Source organism: Neolamprologus multifasciatus, chromosome 23 (genome assembly GCF_963576455.1).
Source record: "Neolamprologus multifasciatus chromosome 23, fNeoMul1.2, whole genome shotgun sequence".
NCBI lineage: Eukaryota > Metazoa > Chordata > Actinopteri > Cichliformes > Cichlidae > Neolamprologus > Neolamprologus multifasciatus.
In genome coordinates this window covers 21,001,985-21,024,604 of record NC_140460.1, presented here as the reverse complement: position 1 = coordinate 21,024,604, position 22,620 = coordinate 21,001,985, and the positions used below count along the sequence as shown (strand labels likewise).

The 22,620-nt window shown below is 39.1% G+C and overlaps 1 long non-coding RNA gene across 1 annotated transcript; it reads left to right on the top strand.

The window, feature by feature from the left end:
• The first annotated feature begins 14,777 nt into the window (after positions 1-14,777).
• Positions 14,778-21,145, top strand: LOC146491490 (uncharacterized). Its single transcript, XR_014872526.1, has 2 exons — positions 14,778-15,179; positions 15,266-21,145. It is a non-coding gene; the product is annotated as an uncharacterized LOC146491490 (long non-coding RNA).
• Positions 21,146-22,620: the final 1,475 nt, after the last annotated feature.

Genomic DNA, 22,620 nt, shown 5'->3' with positions numbered 1-22,620 from the left:
TTCATAAAAACGTAGTTTAGTTTCAGTCATAATATAGACATTCAAATTTTTTGAATTTTAGTCTTTGCATAATCCTTAACCTACTTTACATGTGATAAACAGAAAGGTAATAAGAGTTAATTATCTCATCTTTGCCCTCGCAGCTCTCGCTCTTTAGACGACTTTCGTCCTCCAGGCCCAAGCAGACAAATGACAGGGATCAAACCTCAGTGCAGGGCCTTGCCGGCAGAGACCAAGCTATCCAGGGAGAACCTCCATCCCCGGCTGCTGCCATCAGTGCTGTGACTCACCAAGGACGAGCTCCGCAGCAGTCTGGCTCCAGAGGACCTCGCTCTGGAGCCTGCACTGTGCTATAATTCCATAAAAAAAAAACTCTCAGATGGCCTCAGTAATCAGAAGAAGAGCAGAGTATGAACAAGCTAATTAGCTGCAGATTCCCTCAGTGATGCACAGCATCATCAGCAAATACACTAATCAGAACAGACACAAACAGAGAAACTGAATCCTTCCTCCTTATAAACGGTACAAACTTACCACAAACTCATTTTGACTGAAGTCTTCTATTCTGGAAGGTTATAACCAAAAGATTGTGGCTGCTCATTAATCCTGGACACACAGAGGGTAATACCACATCAAACATCCTTCGAAACCTCAAGGAAGCACATTGTTCATCCAAGAAAACACACAAAAACTTTGCATTTGTTAAAGGATTACTCAACTGTCAGAGACTATAATATGGCTAGGAAAGATTTTTATTTTTCTGTAAGTTATCCTGTCACACCTGAAAACCCCAACACTGTGCTGACTCCAAACAGCAGTGGAAAGAAAAAGTAGAAATTTTGATATGATCCATATTAGAAAAAAAACATCTGAATGTTTGTCAAGCCTCAGTCACACAGGTCTGAAGATTGATTGTTGATCCACTGGTAATCTCTGGTTGCTGGGGAAAAATGAGTGAGTGGTTGCTGGAGGTTCCTGCTAGCCACTTGGAGAAATCAATTGCAAAGAAGGTGCTGCACTAAAAACTTCATCCTGATGTCTTAGGTTGCTAGCATATTGCCGTGGTCGCCTGTAGTTTGCATGGAATATGCTAACCTATGGGTGACTGTGACAACCTGCTTGCTGCCAAACAATTGCAAAGAGATTTTTGGTGCAACACTGTATACGTCTTTGTAATCGCTTTCATATCCATCAACCTTTTGACAACTGGTCAAGGAATACTCATGGTTCTCTAGTGATCAGTGGTTGCCAGGGTGTCACTAATTAGTCTAAACGTCTGTATGACTGGGGTTAGACCTCCTCTAATGGAGTATGGGACCACTTGGTGGCTCCTCAAAGACTCTTAAAGTGGACCTTTTTTTAGATTTTTCTGTTCTTGTCTCTGTGTGATGTCATACAGAGTGGATATCCTTAATATGGTAATCTGTGAGCAAAGAAGCTCCACCTACCTGTGGTGAAAACTGTTTGGGAGGGGAGAAAAGCAACCCCTAATATCTGATAAATAAGGATTATTTTGAACTGTGAATCATGCAAAGCTGCTCTAACAGAGTCGAAGAATAAAAATTTGGAGGTTCAAGTAATAGAAAAAGGTCAACTTTAAAATGAATTAAAACCACTAAAAACCTTCAAACGGACCTGAGAGTAATGCTTCATAGATGGAGCAGAAGGCAGCTTCTGAGTGATGTATTTTTTTTCTCTTTTCCTAAAAAACAGAAGAAAAAAACACAACTGACTGACTAATCTCTTTATCATATTTTGGTTTTTTTTTGCTAGTTAGCAAATGTTTCTGTAAACGTTTTAAAGGTTTTCCAACCCTTTGATTCCACTGTTTCCTGTCAATCTAACTCTTTCCGCACTGAAGAGTTTACCCGGAGTATTCCTTTACATTCTTGTATTTTACTTTCTTTTATTCGGGGTCCCATGCTTTGGAGTCAGCAGCTGGACGTCCCAGTGAACTTTAAGTAAACCACTACCAGCTGAGCCTCCTCCTCCACCAGTAACACCACAACAGCTGTGATACTGGTGATGCTGCGTTTTTTTTCTTGTTAACTTTATATGTTTTTGTTTTCCTCTCCTGAGCCTGTGTGTGTGTGTGTGTGTGTGTGTGTAAATAAGATTATTTATTGCTCATCCTGGAGCACATTTGCACTTTTAATATAAAGGTTTCTTAGAGATGCATTACTTTTATATTCTGATCCAATAATCTCATTTAATCTCTCGCTTATGTTGATTTTTTTTTTAAAGTTTGGATTTTTGTGATAATAAAGAATTTTATATAAAGCGACAAAACAGTCTCAGTTTCCCTCCTTTTGTTTTTGTTTCAGTGTGAACATTTGTTGTTTACAAGAACTGTTTTTCATTTATTATTATTTATTAAGCAGCACTGAAATACTTTTGAAACTCGATGAAAGGAAAATGGATGAAAATGTGAAGTTTGCAAAAGAGGTTAAAAGGTAAAAAGCATCTGAACAGGTGTACATAACAACGTGGCTGGCGAGTTTACGATAAAGTGTACGGATAGTCGATCTGCGTCATTTAAAGAGGTAATATCATGACAAGGAGTTATGAGGAGTGAGGACAGGGTTGAACTCGGAGTGAGGTGTTTTTTTAAGGCTGATATCTGGTAGTAAAAAAAGGGTGAGACAAAATTCAAAACAAATTTTAAACTTGTTTATTTAATCATTATTATATAGAGTTAGCATTGGGAACATGTTTCATGCAGTAAAAGATAACGATAAAACCACAGATCTACACTGATTTGCTATCAAAATCGACAGTGTACTGCACTTACGCCTCACTCTTCATCAAACTTTTTTATTTCCTGATTCAAACCAGCAATTATCAGATAACAAGCATGTCACGCTGGCTGCTCTGAAAAGGACCCACTACTAGTTTGATTTCACTAGAAGAAAGATATTACCTGTGGATTGTGTGTGTCTCCTCATTTAGCAGACACGCTACTGGGACTCAATAATCTTCTGGACCAGGACTTTTCTCCAGACATGACTCAGGTTTCTATGATGGGTTTTGTGCTTCTTTTGTTTGTGGTGAGTCAACAAAGAGTTTTATGTCTTTTAGAGCTGATACAAACTTAACTTTGTTATTTACTTATTACTTATTTATTTTTGAATGTGCCTGATCGGCTTTTTTCAGCTAAATTTCTCCCAGACTGAAGAAAGAAGATAAATGGGGCTATTTAATAACATGTGGTTTAGCAGTTTTAGCAGCACCAGAATCACTTCAAACATAAGCGAAACTTTAATACTCCTTTTGGAAGAAAACAGGTGCCCTCGATTAGTATTTATTCTCGTGACTGTCTTCATTTAGCTGTAATTATACCTAGGATGGTGAATACTGTATTAGAAGAAAACAAAACACCTCTGTGAGATCAGAAATTCCAGAAAAAGCTGTAAAACAGACTTCAAAGTCTTTTCCCTTCACTTCAAGTATCCTATTGCAACAACACCAAGAAAAGCCAATTTGAATGTGAATTTCACTAAAATTAAATTTGACTGAAACTCCTCAGATAGAAAAAGTAGAACCCAAGACAATTTTCAGGGAAAAATGTTAAATGTTGAGTTTTTATGTCATGTGTCAGGAAGAGATCCTGAGAGTGATAAAAAACAATGAGAGAAGCCTCACATTTACTGAGTCTAATAATCGATTAAATGCATTTTTGAGGCTGCCATTTTCTATATCTGTATGTATGTTGAAATCACAATAATTATTTTACCAGAACTGAGCAGATAAAAAGTCTGAGAAATCAGACAGTAGAAACTGAGTAAGAGCCAAGAGGACAAAAGATAACAACTAAAACTGCTTGTTGACTTTTCTAATTTACTAAGAGCCAGGCTCTCAAATGAATTAAAAACATTGGCTGGGTTTGGTTAATTAATAAGCTGGAGTGGAAGACTGTTGAGGTCAAAAGTCCTCACTGAACATGGTGGGATCTCTCTTCAGTAGCCTGAGGAGACTGAGGAGAGTCTCCTCAGGCAAGTATTACCCAGTATTTCCCAGTATTACCTCAAACCCAAATGTTGAGTTTGCTTAATCCACTGCATCCTGTTTGTCTCTAGAGTCACACAAGCAAACCAAGCTTCTTATGTTTAATGGCTCTCTTAAAGTTAAGATTAAGCTTCTATAATTTGTCATTGTGAAACATACTGTGATATTTATTAAAAACCACTTAAAGAATTAGTCTCCTTTAAGACTAAAAGAATAAAAAAATAAATAAACTCACAGAAACCAAAACACATGAAAACAGAAAAACAAACTGTTGTCCAGGGCAGGAATAATGCGAATGAGTAAGGGAACTAATTAGAAATACAAACTCAATAAACTAAGAAGCAGCTTGAACCTAAATAAAAAGAAAGTAGTAAGCACTCAGTATTTAAAATAATGAAACCAATAGAATGGTTGAAAGGAACAATGGCCCTTAGGAATGCACTAAAAGAAGCCAAGCCACTATAGTTGCTGATGTACTCTTAGTGCATCAGCAACAACAAAACTTAGGGTTTTGTTGTGTCTCTGCTTCCTGCACCAAAAATGGTGAAAGAGAAACATGAATTATGTCTCAGCTTTGATTTATGCACTTTTATTTATAAACACCAACAATCATAGGACCCCCATTTGGTGCCTTTGAGTGTAACGATGCTCTGATTGTTTTCTAAGATATTTAGAAAATGTGGCTTTCAGAAATGACAACTGCTGATGTATAGTGTTTGTGAAAGCTGTGACATGCTAGTTATCAGATCATCATTGGTTTATAAAGCGCTTTGAGTGCTCAGAAGAGTAGAAAAGCGCTATATAAGAACCAGTCCATTTACCATTTACCATTTAATCAGGAAGTAACAGAGTTTGGGGAAATCCTGATAAAGACTTAGGCGCTGGTTCACTGCTATTTTTTGCTGTCAGCTTTGGCAATAAATTAGTTTGATGGTTAGTTTGAAAGCTGGCAATTATTCTTGGATGATTATGCTTTCAGAGACCAAAATTATTGTTACTAAAATACTTGACATCATTGTAAAGAACGGCAGCTTATTAGAAGACTTGTATATTTCACAGCATTTTATCATTTATGCAGCTTTAATTTATAAAAGTGCTAAGGGCACTAACCAACTTCAAGTGCCATCCTACAGTCCAGTGGCACAAAGTTTTTTCAGTGTCAGTTCAGCTTTTTTGCTAAAGAAAAAGTGATGCGACATGTTCATGAGCATGTTTTTTTAGAAACGAAACAGAATGTGAGTGTGAATGAGAGGGGAAAGTTGCATGAGTGAAGATACAAGGAGTGGTGGTAGTAAAGGTGGACAAGTTTACATCCACATGTTTTCTCGTTACACATGTAACACAACATGAATCCTGAAGGTGTTAAATTTGACAGCAAATTTTGATTTAGTTTTAGTCCTGACTAAAACATTTCTTTTTTTTTTTTTTTTTTTTACTATTTAGGCATCTAAATAATTTTAGTTTTGGTCAACTACATATCACATGAATATAGTAGACTAAATCTAAAGCTAATTCAGTGACTAAAACATAAAGTGTAAAAGTTTGTTTGTATTACCGATGCGAGTTGCTCCACATGGTTTACAAACCACTTAATAATTAATAAACCACTGCAATAATTTAACTATGGACAGATATCAAACATAATAAGATTTTCCCTGATAATGCATTATCAGGGATTGTAACCTCTAGTCCCTCATATGCATTTCACTTATGTTCTTCTTGTCTGCCGTTTCACAGGCTGTGAATTGTGAGAATCTGCAAAACGGTGAACTAGAGTTAGCTGTAAAAAACAAGAACCCACCGTTTGATGGAAGTTTTAGAAGTGGAGAAAGTGGTGCCAGGGGGTCAAGAGATGCAGGACCTGGTTCTGGAGTAAAAATTAAAATCTATTCCATCAAAATCAGTGTAAAGAATCAGCTTGAGGGGCCACGTTTTGATCCCAAGGTCAAAGCTATTCCCATCTCAGAGGGAGGAACCTTCTACAACAATGCCGAGGTTATTGGTAGCTATCCTGCAATAGATGAAGACACTAGAAAAGTAGCTGAGAATGTCAGGTCAGTGCTTACATAAGAAACATGAACTATATTGTCATCTTCTCTTCCCATGTACAATGATAACTGGCTTGTGGGCTCTTTCTGATGTAGGCATGCCAAAGTCTCAGACCCAGATAACTGTCTGACTATTGACTCAGAGACAGCTGAGATCAAACTCAACAAGAGATCTGATAGGGAGTCTCCATACCTGGTCAATGGGACATATTTTGCCAAAGTACTCTGCATTACAGAAGGTACAGAATGAAAGTGTCGTGGTCCTGGGTCTGGTGACTCAGTGTTTTGTGTTTCTTTATTATGATCTTGTTTATTCTGATTGTGTTTTCCATTAAGATTTGCCATCTGCTAGGTTTCTGTTCTGTGTCTGCCCTGGTCCCACTTTTCTGTGTTCCCTCTGTCTGTCCATTATGTTATTATGTCTGCTCATGAGTCTGCGTCTGTTAAGTTCTGTGTCTCGTCTGGATCTCTGTGTCTGTCATGTACTTCCTGTTTTACTTTGTAGGTCTGTACCTTATGTCAGGTTGTTCAGCTTTGTCCTCTCCCTGTCTCATCAGTTTAATCTGCGTCAGCTGTGTCTCCCAGCTGTTTCCTCTTAGCTTTGTTCACCTCTTGTATTTAGTGTCTGCGTCTTCTCCTCCTCATGTTGCGTCGTACCCTTACTTTCACTGTGTGTTCTGTTTGCCAGCCTGCCTGCTTGTTAAGTTTGTTCTGTATTCCCAGTTTAGTTAGTTTTTTGTTCAGTTTCTTTCCAGCAATAAAGCTGAGTATTTTGAGTTACGTTTGCCCCCGTGAGTTCTGCATTTTGGGTCCTCTCTTCCTGCTTGCCTGTACACAGTCATGATAGAAAGTCCCGGAACTTGTCTCTGAAGAAATGAAAGATCAGTGGAAATGAAGTTAAACTGGTGACTAATATATTAACATCTCTGTTTTCACATCACAGACATGCCTAGTAAAACAGCCACTGGTACCATAGCCATCCAGGTTGAAGATTTGAATAACCACTGCCCCATCCTGACCAGTAATACCTATATTATATGCACCAGAGAGAATACTGTTATTCTGAATGCCAATGATGGCATGAGATCATCCCAGAAGGCACCAAAGGACAATGGAAAGTGGAGCATCTCAATGGTGAAGAGATGACTTCCAATCATTTAAAATATATCTAGTTAAAAATACAATTTAATAAATAATACAAAAAAAAGCATAAAAAATTCGGAGCTAGTTGTGCCAACTTTGTTTTCATCTTTCAGAATTCATTTTATTACCGAGTAATAGGTCGTATTTTTAAACTAGCAACAAGCTAGTCAAGCTTGAGAAAGTTCAGAATCTGCAGGAAAGGTTAACAGACACTGGGAAAAACACTGAGGGGGAGAACTTGTATTGTGCACTATATATACACGAGGATAAAACTAGGTACAGGGAGAGGTAATAAAGGCTCAAGACACTAGGAACAATTGACTATCAAAATAAAACAGGAAGTGAGAACCATAACTAAATGAGGAAAACACAGACACATGAATCAACTTAATATATGGGAGGATCAAACAAGAGCTTGAGGATGTACACTCTAAAGCTAGGGTGCAATTATGAGAAGAACTGACTCTCAAAACTACTCAAAAAAGATGAATAAACAAAACTAGAAAACTAAAGAAAACACAAAAAAACTCCAATCTCCAAAACCCACCCTCAGAACTGAGATTTTGACACAAATTTATTTCCACACAGGAATGTGTATTTGAAGTGTTCATTCCACAACACTTTCCACAAATTCTGTCTGGATAAAGAGTAAAGAGCTCATCGATTTCATTTTTTTTGTTAAACATTTTTGACAAAATAATGCAATATCTTAGTTTACTGTGAATAAAATATGAGTTCATGAGATTTGCAATCCATTTGCATTTTTTTTTTTTTTTTTTTTTTTTTTAATCAGCATTTTACTTGTATGTTTTGAGCTGTACTTTAAGAGTGGTGCACATTAATTCTGTACATGTTCCACATTTCTGTTTGATTTCTGACAGACACTGCAGCTATTTTGCGGGCTCAGGAGACCGTGGGGCCTGGTATCTACACGGTGGAATTAGTGGTAAAAGATCAGCAGGGACATTTCTGTCCAGAACCACAAAAAATGACAGTTCGAATTTGCAGCTGTGAGGATGGAGTCATGTGTGGAAACAATCAGCCAATCAAAGGAGCACGATTAGGATCTGCAGGGATTGGGACACTAGTACAGGGCCCATTGCTGGTGCTGCTACGTAAGTAAGATAATTTTAGTGGATAATTTTGATGAAGCAAAAATTTTAAGTGAGTTTTTGAAATTTCAGATCCACTGATTGGATTATACATTTATATGTAAACGTGAGAGTCCATGCTTGTCTTTAAGTAATTAAAAGCAATCCTGGCATTCCTTTCAAATTCATAAAGAACCATTCCGAGACCAGAATATTAAAAAAAATAAAATAAAATAATTATTTTTCAGTAATAGCTAAAATATAAACACTGGTGTTATTTCACTCTAACTCTAAAAATCTTAATGGAGTCAGTGTTAATCAAAATCTTGTTTGAAGCATCAGCGCAGTCGTCTCCACATTTTTGAAGCCTTAAGTTTGACTAAAACCTTTTTCTTTGCAGTCGGTCCTCTGCTGCTGATATCCTGTCACTGTAGATGTGCTGCAAGAGATTTGCCCACAACGAATACTGTCAAGGTTAAAAATCGAGCTGAGGCTCAACAAGAGGTGGAGGAATTGACGCTGGAATAAGTCTGCCTGACAATTTTCTTATACAGCGTTAAACTCAGGTCAGTAATCTGAAGGTTCTGAGGTGACAGGCAGTAGCTAACCTTGTGATGCTGAATTTTTTACAGTTTAATATAAAATTGAAATCCAGTTTGAGTTTTTCAGTTTTTAAAGGTATCTTTAAAAACATGACTCCGTTTATGATTTTTTAGAAGACTTTAGAAGACTCGATATGACTATGAGTCCGGGGATTTTCTGCTGACGATGTTAGTGGAGGCAAGAAAATCCTTTAGAACAACAATGAGCTGACTCCTCTCTTTCAGTTTTAGCCCTTGATTCCTGTTTTGAATTTTTAGCTATTATATTCAAGTTTGTGTTTCTGTTGAGGTTTTTCCTCTTCTAATGTTTTAATTTTTGTGTTTATTGTGCTTTATTTCTGTATTTTTTATTCCTGTTTTGATTTCTCTTATTATTCTGATAATATTTAGTTTCCTGTTGTTCATGGTTCATTGTTTCTAGTTTAAAGTTTATGTTTGAAAAGAGTAGTAGTAGTGACTGTCTTCACCATGTTTCTGTTTGTGCTTCCATGTGTCTTGTTTGTGTGTTTGGATCTTGGTCCTTTTGTGTTTCCTTGTCTTGCACATCATGTTAAGTTTTCTGTAATTGTCTTCTTTGGTTATTTCCTATTTTACTTTGAAGGTATCTGTTTTCTTTCATGTATCACCCTGACTATCCTGATTGTCTGCATCTGTGTGTTGTTCCCTCAACTGTGTGTTACTTTTCTGAACATTTTACAAAATTTTCTATGGTTTACTTTTTTGGACTTACTATCTGCAATTAAAGTTTGGATTTTAATGTTTAAAGTTTGGATTTTAATGTAATCTTCTCTTTTGCATCCTGAATTTTGGGTTCTCGAAGCTTACAATCCACATGACAGCCTGCAGAGCACGTCTCTTAACACCTCATTCTTGTGTTAGTAATCAGACCTCAGCATCAAGTTTAGTGAGTTTCCAACACGTTTTCCCCTTCACACAAACTGTCAAATGGAATATAAACTACACTTAAGAAGACACAAAACAAGGCTATACAACAGTATATCAGAACCAGCAGATGCCCTCAGTACAACAGCCACACAATGTGACTCATTATTCAGTTTATTAACTTGGTATACACAGTTCTCATATATACACAACATGATGTTCAGCACAGTTAATTTCTTCTACTTTCATCTATTGCATTCCCCTGCAATACTGGTCATCACTGGTTTTGTTTTCTTATATTAACTTCCATGACTATTCATGGATTTATTTTTAGACTACGACAGCAATTGGCCTACTACTCAATAGTCAATATCTCATAAAAGCAAATCTTTTAACTCCTAAACTATTGTTAGTGCAGCCTGAGTTTCATCCAGATTATCAAACAAACACACTCTGCTTCAATGTCAAGGCAAAAATCAAGACTGATTGTTGGTATTTGTTGATAACCATTAAGTAAAGCTGTGCATGTAGGTAAAGCTGATGTACCTAAAGAAAAAAGTGAAAAACAAATCTATGAAATAAACTCATATTTACTGCGCAAAAATAAATAAATAAATAAATAAAATGTGATCAAACCAATGAATATCATCATGAATATGCTTTTTTTTTTGTAAAGTCTTATTGTCCAATTATGTCAGGGCTCAATGGCCCGTGAAAAAGGATCGGACTTGCGCGCAGAACAAAAAAACAGAGGCTGAGTGCCTTTTAACAGAAATTTATTTTATAAGAGTCTTTGACAGAGAAAGCTAAGCTAAAAGTAAATGCAACAGCGAGCAATGACAAGGTAATATGAGAAAGGCCAGAACACAAGCTGAGTCAGGTCACAGGAATAGCAGGGACAGGAATGGGGCGATGGAAGCTATAGCGGACAGGAACACTGAAACAAAGGAGATAATAATCAGAGTGGTCTGCGGTGTAGTGAATGAATCCAAGATTCCAAAGCTAAGAGGTTTTACATGGTGCAGGTGGAGAGTAACTGGAGGAGGAGGTGAACTAGATCCGGGTGAGTAAAGAGTGCGATGTGGGTGTGCAGGGAGGCAGGCAGGTGAGGATGGCAGTTTGCGAGAACGGGTTTTACCAGCAGCAGCAGCAGACCAGAATCCTGAGGTGTGACTACAACGAGAATTGGAAGATGTATCTAGGTGCCGACTAGAGAAAAGGAAGAGAGGGTTAAGCAAAACACGCTGAGGAACACAAGACAAAAATGTCTTGAACTGACTATTGTAAGCAGACAATCTGGTAAAGGTTCATTTTGAGCGCTGGTCATAAATACTGCTGGAGTATTTGCCACAGGTGAGGAGCAGCTGTGGAAAATTACTCAGACTCACCCAGATCATGACAAATTATTAAGTAAGCTCTTCTTCAGTTATACTTTAACTACACAACCACTATTACAACAATATCAGAACATTTATTCACTTTGGCTGTGGTGAGCCAGCATTTCTTCCAGTTCTACAAACATATCACTTGAATCATAAAATACAATGTACTGTAAATTAACCATTAATATAAAGCCTGTGGCATAATCTATATTGATTGTATGTGCATGCACCACTAGGTGGCAGTACTTGCCCACAAAATAGAAAATGGTTTGGCATGGAAACAGCCACGAAGGGCGTTGTTTTTTTTTTTTTTTTTTGCCTGTCCCATTTGGTTCTTTAGCCGTCAGAATTGTTGTCTGAAGACCAACAAGGATACCCAATGGATTTATTTTGCCAAATGGATCATCATGGCATTGCTGTATTGGTCCATTTGATCGACCTTTGTTTTTATTATTTATTTTATTTTATTTTCAGTTGTTACAGACGGGACAGACATGAGTGAGGGATAGGAAAGGGAGAAAGAAAGAGGAAGGAAAAGAAAAACAGAAGGGAAGAGGGACAGTGAGAAAGGGGGGAAAAAAGATATCTCCGGGATCACCTGTTGAGAGAAAAAGAACAGAAAACAAGCAAAAAAAACCCAAAGCAACATACTAAACACAACACCATCGCATTAATCTAGCTAAGTGTAAACAGCAGTAAATACTAAATATTGAATGTTGTTGTGCAGCACGCAGGACAGACAGCGCACAATGTGCTTTGAAGTAGCAGCCAAGAAAGGTGTGATTTAAGTCTACGAACAGTGAACACCCGTGTGCACACCTGTGTGGATCGGCGCACTTGTATTCAAATGGTTTCCCCATGTAATGGTCTGCAAGAGGATGTAGAGAGCCATAGCCCTGTCCCCCAGGGCATGAAGCAGGCATGGAGGAGATCCAGGCCCCAGACATCCAGAGGCCCCAGAGTGCAAGAGCCCAAGGAGGACCACCGGAGGGGCATCCGTGCCACCTTCATGGGAAGGGCTGAGGATCCCCAGACGAGGGGTCACCCAGTAGCCACCGGGCAGAAGCTAGAGGGGGCTGCACCGGCGTGCCCGCCGGCAGCCAGTTGTGCCAGAGTGAACCGAGCCGCAGGCACAGAGGCCGGAGGCCCGAGGGCCCCCCGCGCCCCGGAAGAGGCCTGACCGAGCAACAGGCGCCAGGCCCCGCCAAGTAGCCACCGGGAGTGACCTGGCACATGACCTGAGCGCCCAGCCCCGGACACCAAGAACCACCAATGCACCGACCCCTGAGGGCATCAGTCACCGGCAGGGAGTGTGGTGAGGGGAGATAGGCCTCCACACTTTGGAGGCCTATCTCCCCTCACGAAGAGCGTTGTTAAAAATATGTTGCTCGCTTGAGCAGGAGTCTTCATTCAAGAACCAACACAACAAAGCCCATTACTGAACCAAAGACAGACTGAAAGTGTCCATAAGCCTGATTAACTTACTGTCACAAACACGGTTTGGGCTTCATGAGCATAGCTATTGTAATTGAAACTCACTTTACCCACTGGCAACATCATGAGCTGTTTATAGGATTTATTCTGCAGCACTTGCCTCTACAGCGGTTTGCATTGCTCCTGAGCACTATGAGCCAGTTAGTGGCATGGAATAGTACATATAAACAACCACTGAATCAGTGATGAAAAACTGGTTGGCAGATAAGTGCCATTATCTGCTGGAGGTTTCTTTCTGCTAAAAGGGAGTTTTTCCTTCCCACTTCCCACAAAGTGGGAATATGATTATTGGTGTTTTCTTTGTATTATTATATGGTCTTTCTCTTACAATATAAAGCGCCTTGAGGCGACTGCTGTTGTGATGTGGCGCTATATAAATAAAATGAATGGAAATTGAATTGAAAAAATTTAATTAAAGACGTAATATAAAGAATACTGAGATGTTCACTATTTCTTTAAACTTATTTAACATAAAAGTCCCCACAACCTACAAGTTGTCTTTTTATCCTCTTGAGTTTTTAACTATGATTATAATCCATGTTTTTCTCTTAAACACACATTTCCAGCCTCTAAAATCTGCACATGCACAAACCATCTCAGTCTCGCCTCTTCGGGTCAGGTTTGCTTTGCTAATGCTTCACGCCGCAAACTGCTTCTCCAATACTTGCGACACAATTTGCTCTCAATTGCGCTATTTAATGTTGGTGGGGGGGGCAGGTCTTATTTATTTATTTATTTTTGCTTCATATGGTAGTCATTATTGCTGCATTGCAGAATGCAGATATTTAAGATAATTATAAGAGTGGTATTTCTCCGCTCCTGTCAGTTTATTTGGAATGCCAGATGACGATGTGATCAAAATGTACAGATTTTCAAGCCACACACACACACACACACACACACACACACACACACACACACACACACACACACATATATGAAGAGAGAGAGAGAGTATTCATAGTATGCAAACGGCTAACAAACAGCCATCACAATTTGTCATACAATGAGAATAGCACAAATCAACAACTGACAATGATTAATTAATATTGTGCTGAACACAGTCCAAAAGATTCAATAAGCTACATCAGTGTCTACTGTTTAACAAACGTTCTAACAAACATAAACTGAAGCTTTCACTATCCCTACTAATTAATGTTATCTTGTTGTATCTGTTGTGTCCACTGCTATCTTCTATGCTGTTGCATGCTGGGGCAGCAGGTTGAGGGTCATAGATGCCAACAGACTAAATAAACTGATCCACAAGGCCAGTAATGGTGTGGGGATGGCGAGAGTGAGATTACCAAAAAGCACCACTGAAAGACACAGGAAATCATTCCTGGCTGTGGCCATCTCCCTGTACAACTCCTCCATCTAACACACTGTAATAGTTACACCTTTTTTATACACGCTGTTTTCTACTCTGTAATATTCTTGTCCATTTTCTTAATATTTCTTTATAATCACCTCCGTTAATCCTTGATATTTATAACTGAGTGATCTGTATATATTTGTGCTATTTCTTAAATGTGTAAAATCTGTAACATAATGTATTGTTTGGAGTTTAGTCTGTTACTGTTATTTTTACAATTTCTTCTTGGAACAACTGTAACCCACATAATTTCCTTAGGGATTAATAAAGTATTCTGGTTGTTTCAGGATGACCCACCATTATGACACATCTGCTTACCTGTATCTTTTGCTCTTTTCTCTTCCTCTTCCTTTCTCTTTTTTCTAAACTGAGCACCTGATGGCTTTGAACCTTTCTTGTCCATCTTCCATTTGTTTTTTTGCACTACAGTATTTGCACTACAGTATGAACACTCATCCCCCAACCGGAGGATCACCACAACATAACCTAAAGTTTACAGATTCACTTTGTCTATGGTGTATTTCTGGGATTTCACACAACCCAGGATTCAAATCATGAATTAATAATGGGCTTGGATTTACAATATTATGAATGAAATGTGCTCTATTTGGAAGCAGCCAATTTAAAATTATAAATTTTAAATTGTTATTGATCCCTTTACCCCTAGTCATAAAGTGTATATTTATTTTCTTACTCTTCTTATTTTTATTGTTTGTTTACTTGCACTGCTGTAACTGGAGCCTCGCCGTTTCATCTCTCTATGTTAGGAGGTGGTGGGTAGGTTTATTGTTGTTTTTTGGGTTTTGTTTTCCTTCTTGGCACAGGTAGGCGGGGCGGGGCTTGATGGCATTCCGGCACACCTGCGGCGCATCGGACGTCATTAGGGAGCGCTTTTATGGAGCTGAATCTCGGACGTCTGGTGTCGGAGTATTGTCGTCTCATAAGTGGTAACGTGTCGGTGCAAGCTGAATCTGTGGATTCCACGCAATTGAGCTGCATGTCTTAGGATCCATCATCTGCCTGCTTCTCCTTTGTTTTAGGCTGTCCCGCTGCCTGTTCGCCTGCCTAGTTTTCGGTGTGTGGGCTTTTGTGGATCCGTGACGGAGAATTGCTTCATACCCGGCTGTGACCACCGCTACACCTGTATGTCGGTGTTGCAAGTAAGCTCTCCAACTCTCCTCGTCCACTTTTAGTTGAACTCTCGGCGATCGACGCTCTCTAACTTTGTTTGTCCCTCGCTTTTTAGGTAATTCCGGTGCGTCATCGGTCCGCCCGCATACCCCGGCTCCGTCTTATCCTGTCAGCGTTGCTCTCCGTGTACATTTGTTATCTGTCACTGTATATAGCCCCTTCCCTTGTAAATATTCCCTCATCTGTGTACATAAAACCTGCATCACTACAAGCCTGTGCTCGTGTGTTTCTGCCACTAATCCATTCGGGTAAGGTCCCCTTAACACTCTATATACTGTACTGTATGTAGTGGAGATGACAATAAAGTTTACTTTGACTTCAGCAGCGAGCAGGCGCACCGAGGGCTCTTGCGCTCACTTTTCGCGTATAGTAGGGTGACCATATTTTGTTTTCCAAAAAAGAGGACACTTGGCTCAGTCATGAACAGTGTTGGGTAAGTTACTTTAAAATAGTAACTTAGTTACATTACTAGTTACTTCTATCAAAAGTAACTCCGTTTTGACTAGAGACTGGCCCACCATTATAGGAAAAATCATAAAGCCTTTGAATGAAAACAAACGCTGTTGTGACAGTGATGTACACTGTTTTGATGGTATATATGCATCAATCTATCAATCGTTTGTTGTAAGATTCAGATAATTATTTTTTAAAAGCTAGACATTTTAAATGAGAATATAAAAGAAAAGTATTTCTTTGTGCCCCCCTCTCCCTGTTAATGCCCTACTTGGTCCCCCTGGCAAAACTTTGCTAGCTCTGCTCCTGCACAGTTACCAGCTGTCAGTTACCTAAAAAGGATCCTGGGGTTATCTGTCTCTCAGAAACAGTTCATAACTTCCCTTCAACTCATTCATGTCACCTAAAAGGTAAACCTGTTTCTCCATCACCTGTTCAGCTCTGATGATTCAGTAAGGACATCTCCTGGTTTCATCTTCATGTTTCCCTCTCACCAGATAACCAAACCGACATCATGACCAGCAGCTTTTTTGCAGCTGTGGCTCCAGCAAACATCAGCTGATACTAGAAATTAATATTAAATAAATTCTAATAACAGCTGATCAAGCTTAAACGTGCTGCTGTTGTTTAACGCGACATCGGCTGGTTTCCTCTTTCTGGTGCAAAGTGGGTGATAAACAAACAAGAGAGCCGATCAGCTGATCATTGATCAGTTTTCATGATTGAAGTAGAAACGGGAGAGAGAGGGGGGAGAATGAAAGAAGAGGAGGCAGCTGTGCAGCAAACACAGAATAACTCCAGCTTTGTCTTTTTCATTGTAGCTGAAGTCCGGGACAAACTGTTCCTTTTCACCTCAATAAGAAACGCGTAATATTTTCTCTGAATACCAGACGGGACGGTTGGCAACTCTAATAACTTATGAACAAAATAAAGTTCAACATCATTAACTTCATAGCACCCACCCAGCTGTATAGAAACTCCGTCATGCTAGCTAGTACGCAGTACGGAAAAAGTCAGAATAACGAAAATAAACTCCACCTAAACTTGGTTTATATCTGACCCAGATAGACTGCAGGTCATAACTTCTTACCTGAAGTTCAGTTCACACTTGGACCGGCAGCCGCCTCGGGTCTCTTTTCCTTCTGCGTCCCCTTTCCCTCCTCCACCTGCTGTCTCCACCACTTGCTAATGTTACAGAATCTGTGGAAGCTCCGCGATAGCCACCACACGAAGTAACGAGTAACGACCCTATCTAAATCCCAGTAACGACTAACGCGTTCCTGATTTTGGCATAATAACTAGTTACCGTGCTCGTTACCACAATAATAACGTAGTTACTGTAACGCGTTACTTAATAACGCGTTAGTCCCAACACTGGTCATGAAGAACTTGCTTAAAGGAACATAAAATCAGCCCGGCCATTTTGACTAGAGACCACCCCCCCCAGGTATTATAGGGAAAAACCATAAAGCCTTTGAATAAAAACAAACGCTGTTGTGACAGTGATGTACAGTCTTGTTGGTATATGTATGATGTCTATACATTTTACATCAGATAAAAACTCGTTGTAAGATTCAGATAATTATTTATTAAAAACGAGACATTTTAAATGAGAATAAGAAAGAAAAGTATTTCTTTGTGCCCCCCTTTCCCTGTTAATGCTCTACCTGGCCCCCCTGGCAAAACTTTGCTAGATCCGCACCTGCACAGTTACCAGCTGTCAGCTACTTAGAAAAGGATCCTGATGTTATTTGTCTCTCAGAAACAGTTCATAACTTCCCTTCAACTCATTCATGTCACCTAAAAGGTAAACCTGTTTCTCCATCACCTGTTCAGCTCTGATGATTCAGTAAGGACATCTCCTGGTTTCATCTTCATGTTTCCCTCTCACCACATATCCAAACTGATATCAAAACCAGCAGCTTTTACAGCTGTGGCTCCAGCAAACATCAGCTGATACTAGAAATTAATATTAAAGAAATTCTAACAACAGCTGATCAAGCTTAAACGTGCTGCTGTTGTTTAGCGGGACATCCGCTGGTTTCTTCTTTCTGGCGCAAAGTGGAGCAAGAGCAAAAGCCGATCAGCTGATCATTGATCAGTTTCATGATTGAAGGAGCACTACCAAACAATTGAGTTATTTTTAGGCATCGGCCAGCATCTGGCCAATCCACCTCCTTTCATTGTTTATACTGTTACAAGAAAGAAAGAAAGAAAGAAAGAAAAAACATAAAATCAAACGAAGAATCACGAAAAATACCGGGATGGCCAGTCCAGCTATGGTCGGCAGGAGGGAAATTTATTTTGCAGTTCGTCTGAAAGGACTTGCGAGCCGTCATTTGTGAGCCGCGGTCAAGCCAGCCGCCTCTTATCCGCCGCATAAATTTCCTTGCGCTTTTACACCAGTCTTTACGGTAGCGCCTTTTCGCTTTATATCCCGATTGAGAGCCTAGACCCGCGCACACGCGCACGCGCGCGCACACATTACGATGGAACAGCCCAATACAGTCAATACAATTATGTCAATTACAAAAATTCATTAAAAATCATCCTTAGTAGTTGAGGTCCAACTTTCAACAGATTCCTTCTCTGGGAAGCCTACTGTACCTGTGTGCCAAGTTTCATCCAGATTTACTGTAGAATTCCTCAGAAATTAAAGGAAACTTATATTCAATGCAATACAGTCAATACACTACAATTATGTCAAATTTCAAAAATTCATTAAAAATCATCCTTAGTAGTTGAGGTCCAACTTTCAACAGATTCCTTCTCTGGGAAGCCTACTGTACCTGTGTGCCAAGTTTCATCCAGATTTACTGTAAGATTCCTCAGAAATTAAAGGACATGTATATTGAATTCAATACACTTACTTAAATATTGCATCATATTCAAAAATTCATTAAAAATCATCCATAATAGTTGATGTCCAACTTTCAACACCGTCTTACTCTGGGCGACCTACGGTATCTCTGGGCCAAGTTACATCTCAATTCACTGTAATCTTTATCAAAAATTGAAAGAACAATTATATGTCAATGCTGGCTGTGTGCCTTTCAAAGTGACACTAAATAACAGAACTCAGGCACATCAGGGAATAATCCAAAAGGCGGATTTATTAAACAAAAACAACATACAAAATATCCCTAACCCATACTACATAACCTAAAAAGAAACAAAGGGACACTTAGAAGCACAAGAAAACAATACTATACTGAAAGGGCAAGAGACACAGCCCAAACATAATCCACAACTAAAACGCCAAAAGAACAAGTCATCCCACATAGCAGACGGGTGTTGCCTGGGTCTGGTGTGAAGCCGGCACTGCTGGCTGACTTCTGGCATGGTAAGATGGCACTGTTTATGTGATGGCATGCTACATCTGGCCTGATTGGGTGAATGTGACATGTTGTATAGAGCACTTTGAGTAATATGGGTGAGTAAAAAGGCGCTATATAAGAATCAGTCCATTCACTGTCTGAACAGAGTTTTGTCATGACAGCATATTTGATTGTCTTCACTGACTCGCTATCCGCCTTAGTGCAGCTGCCGTACCATCCTGGGATGCAGTAAGTTAGTAGGCTCTCAATGGGCGAGTGGTGGAAGGTCAGCAGAGGATGTCTGGGATGATTGCATTAAAGGCTGAGCTGTAGTCCACAAAGAGCATTCTGGCGTAGCTCTGCCGCTTTTCTGGCATAGCTCTGCCGCTGTTCACCCTCCACTCAGCACCGAGTGGAGGAACAACATATCGCGCCATCGGCCCCTGTGGCCAACACCAGTAGGCGGTAGGTGAAGTGTCTTGCCCAAGGACACAACGACCGAGACTGTGGGAGCTGGGGCTCGAACCAGCAACCTTCCGGTGACAAGACGAACTGCCAACTCTCATTATGCAATGTACTGTTTAAAAGAAAAATCTTTTTTTTTGCCTTGACAACATACATTCATCTTCATTTCAAATAAGTAGTTATTTTTCACACAGAGAGCAATACCATTCTCCAGCCTCTGCTGTCCAAAACTACTCTGTATTCATCTGGAGGCACTTTGTGTGAAACCATTTTAAATAGCTCTCATGCAGGAACAAAGCAATTGTATAAAATGAAGTGAGGGAATGGAGCTATAAATAGATTAATATAGAGATATGAAAATAAACTTATATATAGACATAGGAACACAAGTTTTAACATTAATGTTTCTGGGATATAATAAACAATATAAGCATACAGGTGTCTAAGCAAACATTGTGGCATACAAAGTGAGAGAGTGCAGTGAGTCATGTTTATTCCTGTTCAATATGTGTCTGACACAAGTGGATGAATTAAAAAGTCTGACAGCAGCAGCAACAACAGGCAGTGCCTTCCTGATGACTTTCTATCTGGTTACATCTTTGTCTTTGATGCCTGTATCCCAGCTTGAAGAGTCCTGGACCTTTTTTCTAGTCAGTGGGTGTGTAGGCAAATAACTCTGGCTTGTCACCCAGTTGGATTTCCTGGTAATTGTCAGGTGGCACTATCTACAAATCAGGACACATTAACTATGATATTAAAAAATTGACATGATGACATAGTCCTTGGTCAGTTTACCAAGCATTTCTCAGTTTTGTTCTTTATAGTTCTGTTCATCATATCATTGTTTGTGAGTCCTGGATTATTTGATGATATGTTTACATTATGTATTCTTTTGTTTTCAGTTCCATATTGCTTTTAAGTGTAGTTCTTTTTAAGCATTCCACAAGTGGATGGAACACTTGTGAAAACACTCTAGTGTTAAAGCCAGTCTTGTCTTCATGTCTGTTTCTGGTTTTGTCTGTGTCAAGCTCGTGTGTCTTAGTCTGTGTTTTAGTTTGGTGGCCTCTTGTCTCTTTCTTGTGTTGAGTCTTACTTCCATTGTCTTCTTATTCCCAATGTATCCCTGCTGTGTTACACAGCTGTCTCCAATTCCCCTAATCACCATCCTATTTATACATTTTGCCAATCTCCCGGTCTGAAGTACATTATTCTATTCGATTCTATTCTATTATATTTATACAGCACCAAACCACAACAACAGTCACCTAAAGACACTTTATGTTGCTGGTTAAAAACACAACAATAATACAAAGAAAGCCCCAACAATTTAAGTACCCCATATGAGCTAACATTTAGTGTGAGTGGGAAGGAAAAACTCCATTTGAAGAGGTAGAGACATCTGGCAGAAACAGGCTCAAGGAGAGACAGCCATCTACTGTGGCTGGCTGAGGTTGATGAAAAGGAGACAGAACAACATATACACTGTGCAAGAGATACATACTAACTAATGATTAAATGCAGAGAGGTGTATAAATACAGAAAGAGCAAAGAAGGAAAAAATTCATACATGATGGGAAGCCCACAAGAGCCTAGGCTTATTGCAGCACAAATAAGGGAAGATTCAGGGTCACCTGATCCACTCTAACTGTATTATTTGTCAAAACTGAGGGTTTTAATGCTAATCTCAAAAGCAGAGACGGGTGTTTGTCTTCTGAATTAATATAGAATAGAATAGAATTCAACTTTATTGTCATTGCACATGTCACAGGTACAAGGCAACGAAATGCAGTTTGCATCCATCAAGAAGTGCTTTAGCCATGATATAGATATATTACAATATATATTAGCAATAATATAGGTATGTAAGTATATTACAGAAATGGGTCTATTATGGTATGTTATAATGTACACGGTATGAAGGTATGTTATGAATATGCTATAACTATAAGTATGTACAGGCTATGAACAGGATATAAACATGAAAAACTATACAGAATATGAAATTAAAAAAACTATACAGAAATATGAGATATACAGCTATACACAAATGTGAAATATGCAGGTTATAAACAGTTGTAGAATTAAAAATTATCATATTGTACAGAATGATGTGAGCTGCATCCACAGAAGAGAGGCCTGAGAGATGATTCCTGTTCAACCTTAAAATTCTATAGGAACCACAAGTACACTTAATATTCCAAAATTAAAATCTGGATTTCAAAGCGAGTCAGTGAAGACAATCAAATATGCTGTCATGACAAAACTCTGTTCAGACAGTGAATGGACTGATTCTTATATAGCGCCTTTTTACTCACCCATATTACTCAAAGTGCTCTATACAACATGTCACATTCACCCAATCAGGCCAGATGTAGCATGCCATCACATAAACAGTGCCATCTTACCATGCCAGAAGTCAGCCAGCAGTGCCGGCTTCACACCAGATCCAGGCAACACCCGTCTGCTATGTGGGATGACTTGTTCTTTTGGCGTTTTAGTTGTGGATTATGTTTGGGCTGTGTCTCTTGCCCTTTCAGTATAGTATTGTTTTCTTGTGCTTCTAAGTGTCCCTTTGTTTCTTTTTAGGTTATGTAGTATGGGTTAGGGATATTTTGTATGTTGTTTTTGTTTAATAAATCCGCCTTTTGGATTATTCCCTGATGTGCCTGAGTTCTGTTATTTAGTGTCACTTTGAAAGGCACACAGCCAGCATTGACATATAATTGTTCTTTCAATTTTTGATAAAGATTACAGTGAATTGAGATGTAACTTGGCCCAGAGATACCGTAGGTCGCCCAGAGTAAGACGGTGTTGAAAGTTGGACATCAACTATTATGGATGATTTTTAATGAATTTTTGAATATGATGCAATATTTAAGTAAGTGTATTGAATTCAATATACATGTCCTTTAATTTCTGAGGAATTCTACAGTAAATCTGGATGAAACTTGGCACACAGGTACAGTAGGCTTCCCAGAGAAGGAATCTGTTGAAAGTTGGACCTCAACTACTAAGGATGATTTTTAATGAATTTTTGAAATTTGACATAATTGTAGTGTATTGACTGTATTGCATTGAATATAAGTTTCCTTTAATTTCTGAGGAATTCTACAGTAAATCTGGATGAAACTTGGCACACAGGTACAGTAGGCTTCCCAGAGAAGGAATCTGTTGA